Genomic DNA, 13,366 nt, shown 5'->3' on the forward strand with positions numbered 1-13,366 from the left:
TTTTCTTAGATTTTTCTGTTACTAATCAGTAGGTTGAAATCAAAGTTAAAAGCTGCACTTCTATTCCACCTTTCCTTGGAGAACCATCAAACTCCGCTGGGTTTCCTCCTGAATAGGCAAGAATCATTCTGAAATTATCTTGCAAATCTCATTCGCCATTTAACCTTCACATTTCACACTTCCCACCGCCGTATTGTCTTTTGCTGTTTGACTGAACTGTGAACGTGTGTGTTCTAATCTTCGAAGTATTTAGACTTTTTTGAATGATTTGAGGAAGACTTGTTGACTGCTTTATCTCCCATTTCATTTTCTTTAATACCCACACAAGCCGAGATCTATACAAAAATGTCATTGTTGCCATGACGTATTACCATATTAAGGACATCAATAATTTCCAAAGCCAGGCCCTCTCTAGTGATTGAAATTTTCAGGAAGGTATCACTGGCACTTAAAAGATCTGGAGAAGTGACAGATGGTAGAGATTACACTTTAGCAATTTAATTCAGTATCATCAGAACATCAAATAACTCAGCTCTTCTGGCTTGATATAAGCAATTTAGCTAGCGCGCCAGCCTGCCCTAATGGAAATTTACACATATAGGTAAGAAACTTTCCAAACTGGGAAAAACATGTATACATATTACAGACTAGTTCACAAATACAGGTAGAATAGTCGGAACTGTTCAGTTGAATTTATGCTCAGAAATAAACCACAATTTCATCAAAGCTGTACCTTGTCACCCAGGTGCACAGTACTAATTTCAGATTACAGAAACTATATTCCAACATCTTGCTAAGCACAAAATTATTTATCCACAGTTTATGGGCAAGCCACCTTCAATTGGGATCATATCATTTTCAAAATCCAGCCACTGAGTTAGGACGATAACTCGGTCACAGTGTGAATGTTTTAGTTTGAGTGAGTTCCCAGATTGTCTGTGTTTACACAACACGTTTAACCTGATTGCTAATTAATTCATTAATTCACTGGGAGATTATGCTAAATCATAAACCTACCCAATGGGCTGGATCACTCAACGTAATCAGAAGCCAGGCATCCAATTTTAAATCCCTAAGACTGAAGATCTTCCCTTTATACAACCATACTCTACTGATCTAGCAAGGATTTGCTATATTTAGCAAACCAGATATTTCTCCTGCTTTGCTGTTACCAGTTTCCAAACAAAAACTACTTTTTGGTTTCCAAATATACTGAGGCTGGATTCATACCACCCATTACTCTATAGTGTGTTGCTTTTTGGTTAGGGTTTAAAGTTTGGTGTATTGTAAACCCAACCTGACTTTTGAAGTCACTCTTAATTCCTATAAAACCCCAAGGTTGTGTATGAATTCTTATTTCTAAAAAACAAAGGGGGGGAGTGTTCTACACCTGACATTGTAAAATTCCATGGCATAATGACTTCAAGCTTTATTTTCACTCATCAGTTAAAACCGAAATAGATTATAGAGTTTTTCACCGTCTATAAATACAACTCATAAAAAGTTCTTATTACAGAATGCTTTATTAACATCACCAGACAGTCTTATGGGGTGATCTATGGTTGATCGATTTGCCTGAAAGTCACTTTAATATGGAAGAAGAAGATTGTTCCTCTCCGGAAGGAATGACAGCCAATAATAAATCATCGCTCCCATCATCTTACATAGCAATGAAGCTGGGGGCCAACGGATCATAAGAGCCTGAATCAGAATACGATCCTATTTTCTTTTTGAAATTGAAAAATGAAAAATTTCTTATCAAGCATTCTTGCACCGGTTGGAAAATACAAACATCATTAGGGAGGGCTGAGCTGAAACTTCACTTCACTTGTCCGTAAGCCGGTTTGTGCGTTGTTTCACTTAACGGCTGCTGTTGACAAGTGTGCCAAAGTAAGGTTGTAAAGGCTTTAATATGTCTTTTAATTACTGTTTTAAATCTGGGCATAATATTTAATTGTTTTTTAACTTTTGTATTTCGTTTTTATATTTATTGCCCTGTACACCGCCCTGAGTCCTTCGGGAGAAGGGCGGTATAAAAATATAATAAATAAATAAATAATAAAGTTGAATGTATAACACGCTTAAACCCCTTTCTTTCTTCTGGCCCCAACTCTACCTGCATTTTCAGCAACTGGCATTTCTTTGTGTAAGTGGTGGCATGTTTGTTTTTGCTAGCCTCACTTTCTTTCGCTCAGTTATTCCCTATTGTTTTCACTTGAGAGAATGCTGATCAACAGATTTATATTGTCTGAATGGAGTGGTTTATATTCTTTACTTTCACTAAATTGTCTTGCCCAGCTTCAGTCCCAAGTTACAGTTGAGCTGGAACTAAGAAGAGACTAGACATTCACCTGTCTGAGACGGTATAGGTTCTTCCTGCTTGAGCAGGGGGCTGGACTAGAAGACCTCCAAGGTCCCTTCCAGCGCTATTCTATACAGATTCCTTTGGCTTCATAGCGCTTGCATGTTCTCCCATTCGCTCTCTGTGCTGTGTGTGAGATCACCCGTATGGGTAATCCATAAAGAAGGAAGTTGGAGTTACCGGTTGAGTGTAAGGTGAAAAATGTATTACCAGAAATTTAAGATTCAGGAAATGTTCATAGTTACCATTAAATATATATATTTTAAAATAACTGGTCCCTAAATAATATTTTAAATGAAGCATATTTATAATATGCAATAATCTTTGGGCAGTGTAGAACATTTTCTGCAGATTAGTCACTCCTCCACAAGAATGAACAACATTTGTCATAGCAATAATTATTACCAAATACCAGATGGAGCTTACTAGCCTTTAGCCATGATCATAAAAGACCCTGAGTTCAGAGTGTTTTGTGGTGGAGAATACACCTCGTTAGAAAGTTCCAATTTCAATTCTTTTCCACCTGCAGTTAAACCAAGGATCAATTATTAATCGGTGGCAGGAAAGACCATATCTGCCCAGTGTTTTCCAGCCTGTCAGGAGAGAAAATCCAGAACTGGGTGGACAATTAAACATAATTAATTGAGGGATGGTCTGCACATACCACATTCACGTTTAGCATGATAAACCACATGGCATTCCTTCACTTTTAACTTCACAATATCCTTCAGTGTTTCTCAACCTTGGCATCCGCGTGGACTTCCAACTACCATCCTGGCTGAGGAATTCTGGGAGTTGAAGTCCACACATTTTAAAGTTGCCAAAGTCGAGAAAGACTGCATTAGATTTTTTGGGAGAAAATTGAATATGCTCATGGGTTTACCCACATCTCAGCTATGGGACCCTCTTGGCTGGCTCCAGTTAACATCTGGAGATACTAAGGATTGAGCTAAGAATGTTCCTGCTACGCTTATTAGGACTGTAAATTCAATATTTCCTTCCCCAAATTTACTCAAAGAAAGCAAGGTGGAGTTATGTCCCAAGGATGTGCTATTCTGATTTTTTTTTCTTGAAGTTCTTAAAAAAAAAAGTCCAGCTATATATTTTAGTAATGGGATGGTGCTTTAGAAACGGAGACAAATCTTCCTCCAATTTATCTCACTAAAGAGCTTTGTTAAGGTTTTATTTTTCCCTTATCTTAACACAACAAAGCCATTTAGTGCTGCCTTATCAAGTGTAACTAATTAACAACACAAATAGATATTGTTTGCTATAATCATTTTGTAGGCAGCATCTTGAATGCTGAATTAGCAGTTCCAAGTTGGTGCCCTCACTTGATGTCCCATATAGATTTTCGGTCTTCAATAGCATCACACATTCGTATGAGTTAATAATGCATAAACATTTGGCTGGGGAATTACCTCTTCCTACAGAACCATCAAACCTTCTACGGACATTTCATAAAAATTAAAAGTAGCAGATATTTCCCAGCTAGATGACAAGTGTGTTCAATAATCTGTTTGAATCAAAATAGCTCAGGCAGATGTTTATTTCCTACAGACGTGGTTAGCTGTCTTCCTGGGATAAACTGTTTTTAAGGTAGCTTTATGGGGGGGGGGGAAATGAACCAGGATTAATAAGGAACCAAGCCCTAGCGCCTTGGAAAGAAAGAGAGGGCACGAGGTATGTAAGCTGGGTCTAGTTTTATTTATTTATTTTGTGCAGAAATCCTTCAGATTTAGCTTTTGAAAAATGCAACCTTCTCCTCAGTCCCGTGAACTTCTTTGCTCTTAAGGACCCTTGTTATTTTGGAAACTAAGGTCATGCTAGCACAGCAGAATCACGCTGCAAAATCCTTGGCACGGATCCTAGAGATGATTGTGATGGCATGAAGCAGCGCCATCTTGGCTTATAAATGAAGTAGAATGTCTTTTCTTTTTTAAAAAAAAAGTACAATATCTACCATATGACAATTTTTTTAACACAGAATAAAACAGGGCTCAGTTCAAAAGACTTCTGTCTATTAGCCAAGATTGTCCCGAGGCAACGGCTCAAGCAAGGGTTCCACCTTAACATTTATATTTATCTTCTACCAATAGAAGGGAATATTTGCAGATCGGATTTGGACTGTTCAGTCCTTGGCGCTCTCTAAGCTGGGTTGTTTTCTTACAGACACTTCGTTTCTTGTCTTGGAAACTAATCAAGGAGAGAAGCAACCCAACCTAGAACTAAGGAGGAATTTCCTGACAGTTAGAACAATTAACTAGTGGAACAGCCTGCCTCCAGAAGCGGTGAATGCTCCAACACTGGAAGTTTTTAAGAAGAGACTGGCCAGCCATTTGTCTGAAATTGTATAGGGTTTCCTGCCTGAGCAGCGGGTTGGACTAGAAGACCTCCAAGGTCCCTTCCAACTATTCTATTCTATTCTATTCTATTCTATTCTATTCTATTCTATTCTATTCTATTCTATTCTATTCTATTCTATTCTATTCCATTCCATTCCATTCCATTCCATTCCATTCCATTCCATTCTATATCTGATGCTATGCTATCCTATTCTATTCTACTCTATTCTATTCTATCCCTTAATTCTATTCTATTCTATTCTATTCTATTCTATTCTATTCTATTCTATTCTATTCTATTCTATTCTATTCTATTCTATTCTATTCCTATTCTATTCTATTCTATTCTATTCTATTCTATTCTATTCTATTCTATTCTATTCCTTATAACTTATCCATTATCCCTTAGCCCTTATTCTCTGTTCTGTTCCCTGTTTTCTATTCTATTCTATTCTATATCCGATGCTATGCTATCCTATTCTACTCTATCCCTTAATTCTATTCTATTCTATTCTATTCTATTCTATTCTGTTCTGTTCTGTTCTGTTCTGTTCTGTTCTGTTCTGTTCTATTCTATTCTATTCTATTCTATTCTATTCTATTCTATTCTATTCTATTCTATTCTATTAAATTCTATTCTATTCTATTCTATTCTATTCTATTCTATTCTATTCTATTCTATTCTATTCTATTCTATTCTATTCTATTCTATTCTATTCTAAATACCTCAATTAAGGAATGACAAACTCAGACAAACAATCCAACAGTAAATAACAGCCTAATCAAGTAACCCTCCACCATCACTGACAGGACAAGCGAGGTGTGTACAAACAGAGAGCAAACCCCACTCCCTTCTAGCACTGGTGATGTTACCTAGTTGGATAATGAAATCTCTGCAAGAAAACCACCCAGCTCAGAGAGCACCAAGGACCTCATAATCTACCCTCCTCTACACATTCCCCACTCAGTTGCGGGGTCCTTGCTTGCCCAGGTTCTGAGCTGTACGTCCCCAATGGGCACAACCTCTAACGCCCATCATATTTCTAAAAAATAAAAATGCCTCTGGGATAAATGCAGGCTCCTAATGACTTCTTGGAAATTGAGACTGGGGCTGAGACTGATGCTTTGCTTGGAAGCAACAGCACACCAACAAAAGCGCAACGCCCAACAGGCCACTTGGGAGTGTGGAATGTGATGCTCCCTTCACAAAGTAGCAGCAGGCCCAGTAAAGTCTTCAGATGCCCCCTTGGAGACACCGGTTCTACCTCTCAAGCTTTGAGCTGAAAAATGACCGTTGTTGGAGGGACTGAATGTTTCAGACGTCGGCTCAAGATTACACCTGTAGGGGTCTAAAATATGTTTCTTCTTCCATCGTTTCCAGCCATTTTTCAAGACTCGGGGGCTCTCTCCTAGGCCCAAGTTGTCAAGTCACTGAGCCTAATAGATCTACAGGTGTTTTATTTATCTTCTGTGCTGCCAGCCCATGAGCTGCACTTCATCACCACGAAGGCCAGATCTATCACCCCTTACCTGGAGCTACAGCTATAGCTATAGCGTGCTTGGACCAACAAGTTGTTCCTCTAGCATAACAGCACTATAAATTGTCCTTGACCAGACAATAAACACAAGCAACCTTCCTTGTTAATCTGCCCAGGTTCAACAGCGGATGTGGGCAGCAGTGGGGTTTAATCATCCTTCACCCACGTTTGCTCAAGTTTCAGAGCTTACAGTAGTGAGGGCATTCAGACATGGTCATCCGGATGCTTTTGGGGGGCGGGAATATTAATAGAATTTAGAATTTAGAATTTAGAATTTAGAATAGAATAGAATAGAATAGAATAGAATAGAATAGAATAGAATAGAATAGAATAGAATAGAATAGAATAATAGAATAGAATAATAGAATAGAATAGAATAGAATAGAATAGAATAGAATAGAATAGAATAGAATAGAATAGAATAGAATTTAGGAATAGAATAGGGACTAGGGAATAGAATAGAATAGAATAGAATAGAATAGAATAGAATAGAATAGAATAGAATAGAATAGAATAGAATAGAATAGAATAGAATAGAGTAGAGTAGGGTAGGGTAGGGTAGGGTAGGGTAGGGTAGGGTAGGGAAGGATGGAATGGAATGGAATGGAATGGAATAGAATAGAATAGAATAGAATAGAATAGAATAGAATAGAATAGAATAGAATAGAATAGAATAGAATAGAATAGAATAGAATAGAATAGAATAGGGTAGGGTAGGGTAGGGTAGGGTAGGGTAGGGTAGGGTAGGGAAGGATGGAATGGAATAGAATAGAATAGAATAGAATAGAATAGAATAGAATAGAATAGAATAGAATAGAATAGAATAGAATAGAATAGAGTAGGGTAGGGTAGGGTAGGGTAGGGTAGGGTAGGGTAGGGTAGGGAAGGATGGAATGGAATAGAATAGAATAGAATAGAATAGAATAGAATAGAATAGAATAGAATAGAATAGAATAGAATAGAATAGAATAATAGAATAGAATAGAATAGAATAGAATGATGGAAGGGACCTTGGAGGTCTTCTAGTCCAGCCCCCTGCTCCAGCAGGAGAACCTACACCATCTCAGACAAGTGACTCTCCAGTCTCTTCCTAAAAACCTCCAGTGATGGAGCTCCCACAATTTCTGGAGGCAAAGCTGTTCCACTGGTTGATTGTTCTCACTGTCAGGAAGTTTCTCCTTAATTCCAGGTTGCTTCTCCCCTTCTTTGTTTCGTGTGAGTGGGGAGGAAGTCTCTGCAAACATTCAAAATGTCCTGTTAATCCATTCGGCAATGATTTCATTTGTTTACTTTTTAGGGAACCAAATATAAGGTTCACGGGAAAGAAGTCCGGGGACTTTTTTTTTTTTAAAAAAGTATACGAATCTGTATCAGCCCCCGATGCGTCCACCATCTTTCCAGTTTTGACACGCGCACCCTCTGCCATAATGGTATATAGGGTTTCCCGCTTGAGCAGGGGGTTGGACTACAAGACCTCCCGAGGTCCCTTCCAACTTTGATCTTCTGTTAACCTACTACAAAGGTATTTTCATCACTCTTGGATCATTTGCTGGGATCTTAATCATTCTGTTCTTTTGTTCTGTTTGTATTTCGGTGCTTTTAAACTTTTTCATGTTTGGTAGATGGAAAGCCAGGATACAAACAAGTAAAAAAAACCCCCAAACCGTGAATTTCCTCATCTTTTTCTACATGAATCCTCAGTGTGGCATACCGAGCATAACGTCTTTTTCTTGCTGCAAAGAATGGAAATGATTATGCTGACTCTTTTGGGACGGAGGCATTTTATTTTATCATTTTCTTCCAATGAAAACAGGTGGAGCTTAAATAGCACCATTGTAGCCACCATCTGGAGCCTTTTGACCATCCCCGGCGGACGCTCCTGGCAAATATCCTAGCTCTTAGCTGAATAATTTCCCTACCCCATCTTCCTGCCCTCTGATTTGCATGCACATGCAGCTAATCCTCAAGTTACGACCAGAATCGGGCCCAAAATGCATGTTGCTAAGCGAGACATTTGTTAAATGGGTTTTACTCCATTTAATGACCTTTCTCACCACTGTCGTTAAAGTGAATCACTGTGGTTGTTAAGTTAGCAACACGGTTAAGCGAATCTGGCTTCCCCATTGGCTTTGCTTGTCAGAAGGTCGTAAAAGGGGATCACATGACCCCGGGACACTGTGACCATCGTAAATATGAGTCAGTTGGCAAGTGACTGAATTTTGGCCACAAAATTTGGCTGCAACCATCGCAAGTGTGAAAAATCATCACAAGTTCCCTTTTTCAGTGCTGTTGTAACATTAAGCGGTCATTAAATGAACTTTTGTAAGCCGAGGACTGCCTGGGGTCTGTTTTTCATCCCATGACCTTTCTTTTATCATATTTAAAAATGTATCCTGAGCTTGATGCATTTTGTTGAGATGTACATGTTCTCCCCTTAAAAATTCATATGAGACGAGAATTGAGGCGGAACCTAAAAAAAAAAAACCTTAATCAAAGTTTATGGGTTTCTCCAGAAGCTCCAAAAGGACACGAAGACCTCTAATCAGCCTCAAATAGACAATTCAGAGAAAGTGTTCACCCTCAAAACAACAGTCCTCTATTTCACCTTATTTCCACTCACAGCGTTTAAATTTTGTTCCAGTGGAGGTTTTCTTCAACCTTAGTCTGATACTCTAAGTCATGGGTCTTCAAACTTTGGCCCTTTTATGACTTGTGGACTTCAAGTCCCAGAATTCCTCAGCCAGCCATGTTGGCTGAGGAATTCTGGAAGTTGAAGTCCACAAATCATAAAAGGGCCAAGTTTGAAGACCCCTGCTCTAAGTCAACTACCCCAGCTTAGTACCATTCGGTTGTTGCAATATATATTCCTTCACTTATGGAGGGTACCAAGTTTGAGAAGAACGCTCTAAAATAGGGGTCCCCAACCCCTGGTCCATGGACCAGTACTGGGCCACAGCATGCCAGCAACCGGTCCACACAAACAAGCAAAGCCCCATCCACTGGAAGCAGGCAACACACAAAACCACGCCCCCTCCAGTCCACGGAAAAACCTCTCTCCACGGAACCGGTCCCTGGTGCCCAAAAGGTTGGGGACCTCTGCTTTACACCCTAGGTTATCCATCCTTCAGAGAATTCCTGGCTTGGAATTCTGAAAGTTGTACAGGTAATCCTTGACTTACAACCCTTTCTTTAGTGACCAAAGTTACAACAGCACTGTAAAAAATGACTTAGGACTGTTTTTCACTCTCACAACCCTTGCAGCAGCCTCGTGAGCCCATGATCAAAATCCAGACGTTTGGCAACCGGCATGTCTTTATGACGGTTGCAGTGACCCAGGGGTCACGTGATCCCCTTTTGCGACCTTCTGACAAGCAAAGTCAATGGGGGAGCCCGATTCACTGAACAACCGTGTTACTAACTTAACAACTGCGGTGATCCGTTTAACCCGTGGTGAGAAAGATCGTAAAATGGGGCAAAATTCCTTTAGCAAAGGTCTTGCTTAGCAACGGAAATGTTCAGCTCGATTGCAGCCATCACTGAGGACTTAGCTGTACTTACCATTGTATCTGGAGAGCATCAGATTGATAAAGGCGAGCTATTTTCTGCAGCACACATCTGTTGTCTTCACGCTGAGCTTGTCGATCAGAAGTTCGGCAGTTTGGCAGGTTGAATCCCGAGTGCCGCGTAACAGAGTGAGCGCCTGTTACTCGTCCCAGCTTCTGCCAACCTAGCAGTTCGTAAGCACGTAAAAATGCAAGTAGAAAAATAGGGACCACAACGGTGGGAAGGTAACAGCGTTCCGTGCGCCTTTGGCGTCTAGTCATGCCGGCCACATGACAACGGAGACGTCCTCGGACAAGCGCTGGCTCTTTGGCTTTGAAATGGAGATGAGCACCGGCCCCTAGAGTTGGAAATGACTAGCACACATGTATGCAGGGGAACCTTTACCTTTACCTAATGTTCACAGGACCAATCGGGTTCCTTGTAGGCATCCTCAAAACAGATTGATAACCCTGAATTTCTAGGGTTTGGGTGTTGTTGTTTTTTTTAAAAAATCAATGCTTCCGAAGATTCAAAATGAGAAGGACAAAAATCCATCTTGCTCACCAATGTCCAGTAGGGGACAGCAAAGGTCCTTAAAAGAAGCTTTTCCTCACCAAAAGCAGCCGTTAAGTCGGTTAGCTTCCTTAGGTATCGAATTACAGATAGTCCTCGAATTAGGAACGCAATTGAGCCCAATATCTCTGTTGCTCCATGAGACATCTGTTAAGTTTGTTTAGCCCCATTTTACGACCTTTCTTGCCACAGTTAAGGGAATCGCTGCTGTTTTTCAGTTAGTAACCCGGTTGTGAAGTCAATCTGGCTTTCCCATTGACTTTGCTTGTCAGAAGGTCGCAAAAGGGAATCACCCCGGGACCCTGAAAACCGTCGTAAATAGGAGTCAGTTGCCAAGTGTCTGAATTTTGATCAGGTGACCCTGGGGATGCTGCAAGGGGGTAAAATGGTCATAGGTAACTGCCGTTGTAACTTTGAACAGTTGCTAAATGAGCTGTTCTTAAGTCAAGGACTATCTGTATAACCTCTACATCCCATTGCAATTCTATGGCTACATATTACGGTGCTTCTATTATGGTTTTATCTTAATTTAATATATTATCTCCTATGTTGTATTGTTCACATATCTTGCTTATATATATTTGCTAATGATTTATTTAAATTAAATTTGCATGTCCGTGATTGCATGATCTCTGTAGATGCCGCACGCTAAATAAAATAAATGGATCCTCACCGATTACACTGTGCACACACAAACACACACATGCACAAAACCCCTTGATTCAAACAAATCTTTGCTTCTCCAACATACCAGAAATTAACAAGACAGCCTGGATGGAGAAATCAAAGCTGAGTAAAAGTTATTTTCATTAAAGAAAGTGGCCAATCTAGCATCAGTCCATCCACTTTGTTTAGCAATCTCCATTTCATAATCCTTTTAAAAATCTAGTCGCCTTTCATTAGCAAAAGAGGCCGGCTTAACGCTACCTCCACCCCCTACACAGGGTTGATATTAGATGGTGACAATGAGGATACGATGTCACATTGTTCAAAGAGATGCTTCATAAATTAATGGAAAAGAAATGGCTAGTTCAGAAAGCTGTTAAAATTACATAAACATATTAAAATACAGTCACAGTCAAATAGTTTGGTGGTGGGAGGAGGGAAGTCTACATTTATTTATTTTATTTTAATCCCATTTATATCCCGCCCTTCTCCGAAGACTCAGGGCGGCTTACAATTTAAGCACAAACCAATGTGCTTAGCAATAGCCTTCATTCTATGTATATGCCTGCTTATTAGGGCTTTCGGGGGCCCCCAAGCGGCATTATTACAAAGTCAGCTTATTGCCCCCAACAATCTGGGTCCTCATTTTACCTACCTCGGAAGGATGGAAGGCTGAGTCAACCTTGAGCCTGGTGGGATGCGAACCTGCACTAATTGCAGGCAGCTGGTGTTACTTAAGGAGGCATTAGCCCACTGCTCCACCAAGGCTCTGCAGAAGATCCCACTTTTGGTGCTGGATATACCTAGAACCCCAAGTCAACATTGTACATATATTTGCACTGAATGGATTTTGGCCACAGGGATGTTGCAACTGGCATAATGTGAAAAAACGTTCCTGTGTCACTTTTTCTGTGCCGTTGTAACTTTGAACGGTGGCTAAATGAACTGTTGAAGTCGAGGACTTCCTGCGTTAGATTTCACCTTCACTGAATTGAGTGATAAACGATACAAAATCAAGTCAAATTTAGCCCTTGCTTTGACCCTAGCTAGAATTTGTGGAACGCGATGCTCTCCTTTTACTCTCCAGCCTTCAGCCCAATCAATTTCTGCACCCAGGTCTAACCCAATGATCAGTGAGATCAAATGGTGCCCCAGCATTGCACACTAATCTTTCCCACATGTGTGCACACTAGTGTCGTTTGAGTGGATTTGATAAGAGGGCGCACAGCCTCTGGTGGTGGTGGTGGTGGGGGCTACAGTGGGCAGAAACTGCTGATGCTACAGCTGGCCTTGAGAGTTTGGAAGGATTTATGTTCATCATTCTTAAGTAGTAATCAGTTTTCTTACAACTGTTCCCTCCGATTTCCAAGATTATTTAGTGTCAGCAGCCTTCCATTCCCATGATTTGCTTCCCTTAGTAAAACTTTGGCAAGAAATAAATTACTCAATAACCAATACAGCTTGAATATTTTAGCAGAACTGCCCTGGCTGTTTGTTTGCTTTGAAGTGTAATTTTTCCTCGTTAGCCGAGCCACAGAGCATGGCCGCTTAACAATCTGTTTATGGAGAAGGCTGCCCACCGATCTTCTGGACACCTCATGGACAAGGGTGATCTTTTGCAAAGGAAGGTCATGCCACATCACTCCTTATGAAAGGGCCATATTGAAATCATCAAAGCCCATTTGTGATGCCAAACTATGATGTTTAAGAGCACCGTGGGCAGCCATGGAGCTATGCTGGGTAAGAGAGGGTGACCAAAACTGGATGCAGTATTACAAGTGTTTCCTTACCAAGGCATTGTAAAGTGGTATTCACACTTCATGTGATCTATTTATATTTATTATATTTATATTTATTATATTTATATTTATGTTCTGCTGCATTTCTCTAACCCTCTGGACTTCTTTAGATATATCTTCCCACTAGCACCCCAAAATCAGGTCTGCTCCATCCTTGTTAATCTTCTCAAGGTCCCTCCAAAGTTGGCTTGGTGATCAGACTTGGGGTCACAGGGAGCTAGAAACATTCAACAAGGTCTCCACTCTTCTGGTTGATTGATCTACTATCTCCATGCCTTGTGACTGTATATTTTAGTTTTTAATAATGTTTTGATATTTAATCATGATTGCTTTTATATGCTTGTTTTATTTGATTATTATACACCACCCGGAGCCACTCCTTGTGAGATGGCAGGCATATAAATTTGATTAATAAAGAGCCAGCTTGGTCTAGTGGTTAAGGCACCATGCTAGAAACCAGGAGATGTTGAGTTCTAGTTCTGCCTTAGCCATGAAAGCCTGCTGGGTGACTTTGGGTCAGGCATTCTCTTTCAGCCCAGC

This window comes from Vipera berus (assembly GCF_964194415.1).
Source record: "Vipera berus genome assembly, chromosome: 11".
Classification (NCBI taxonomy): Eukaryota; Metazoa; Chordata; class Lepidosauria; order Squamata; family Viperidae; genus Vipera; species Vipera berus.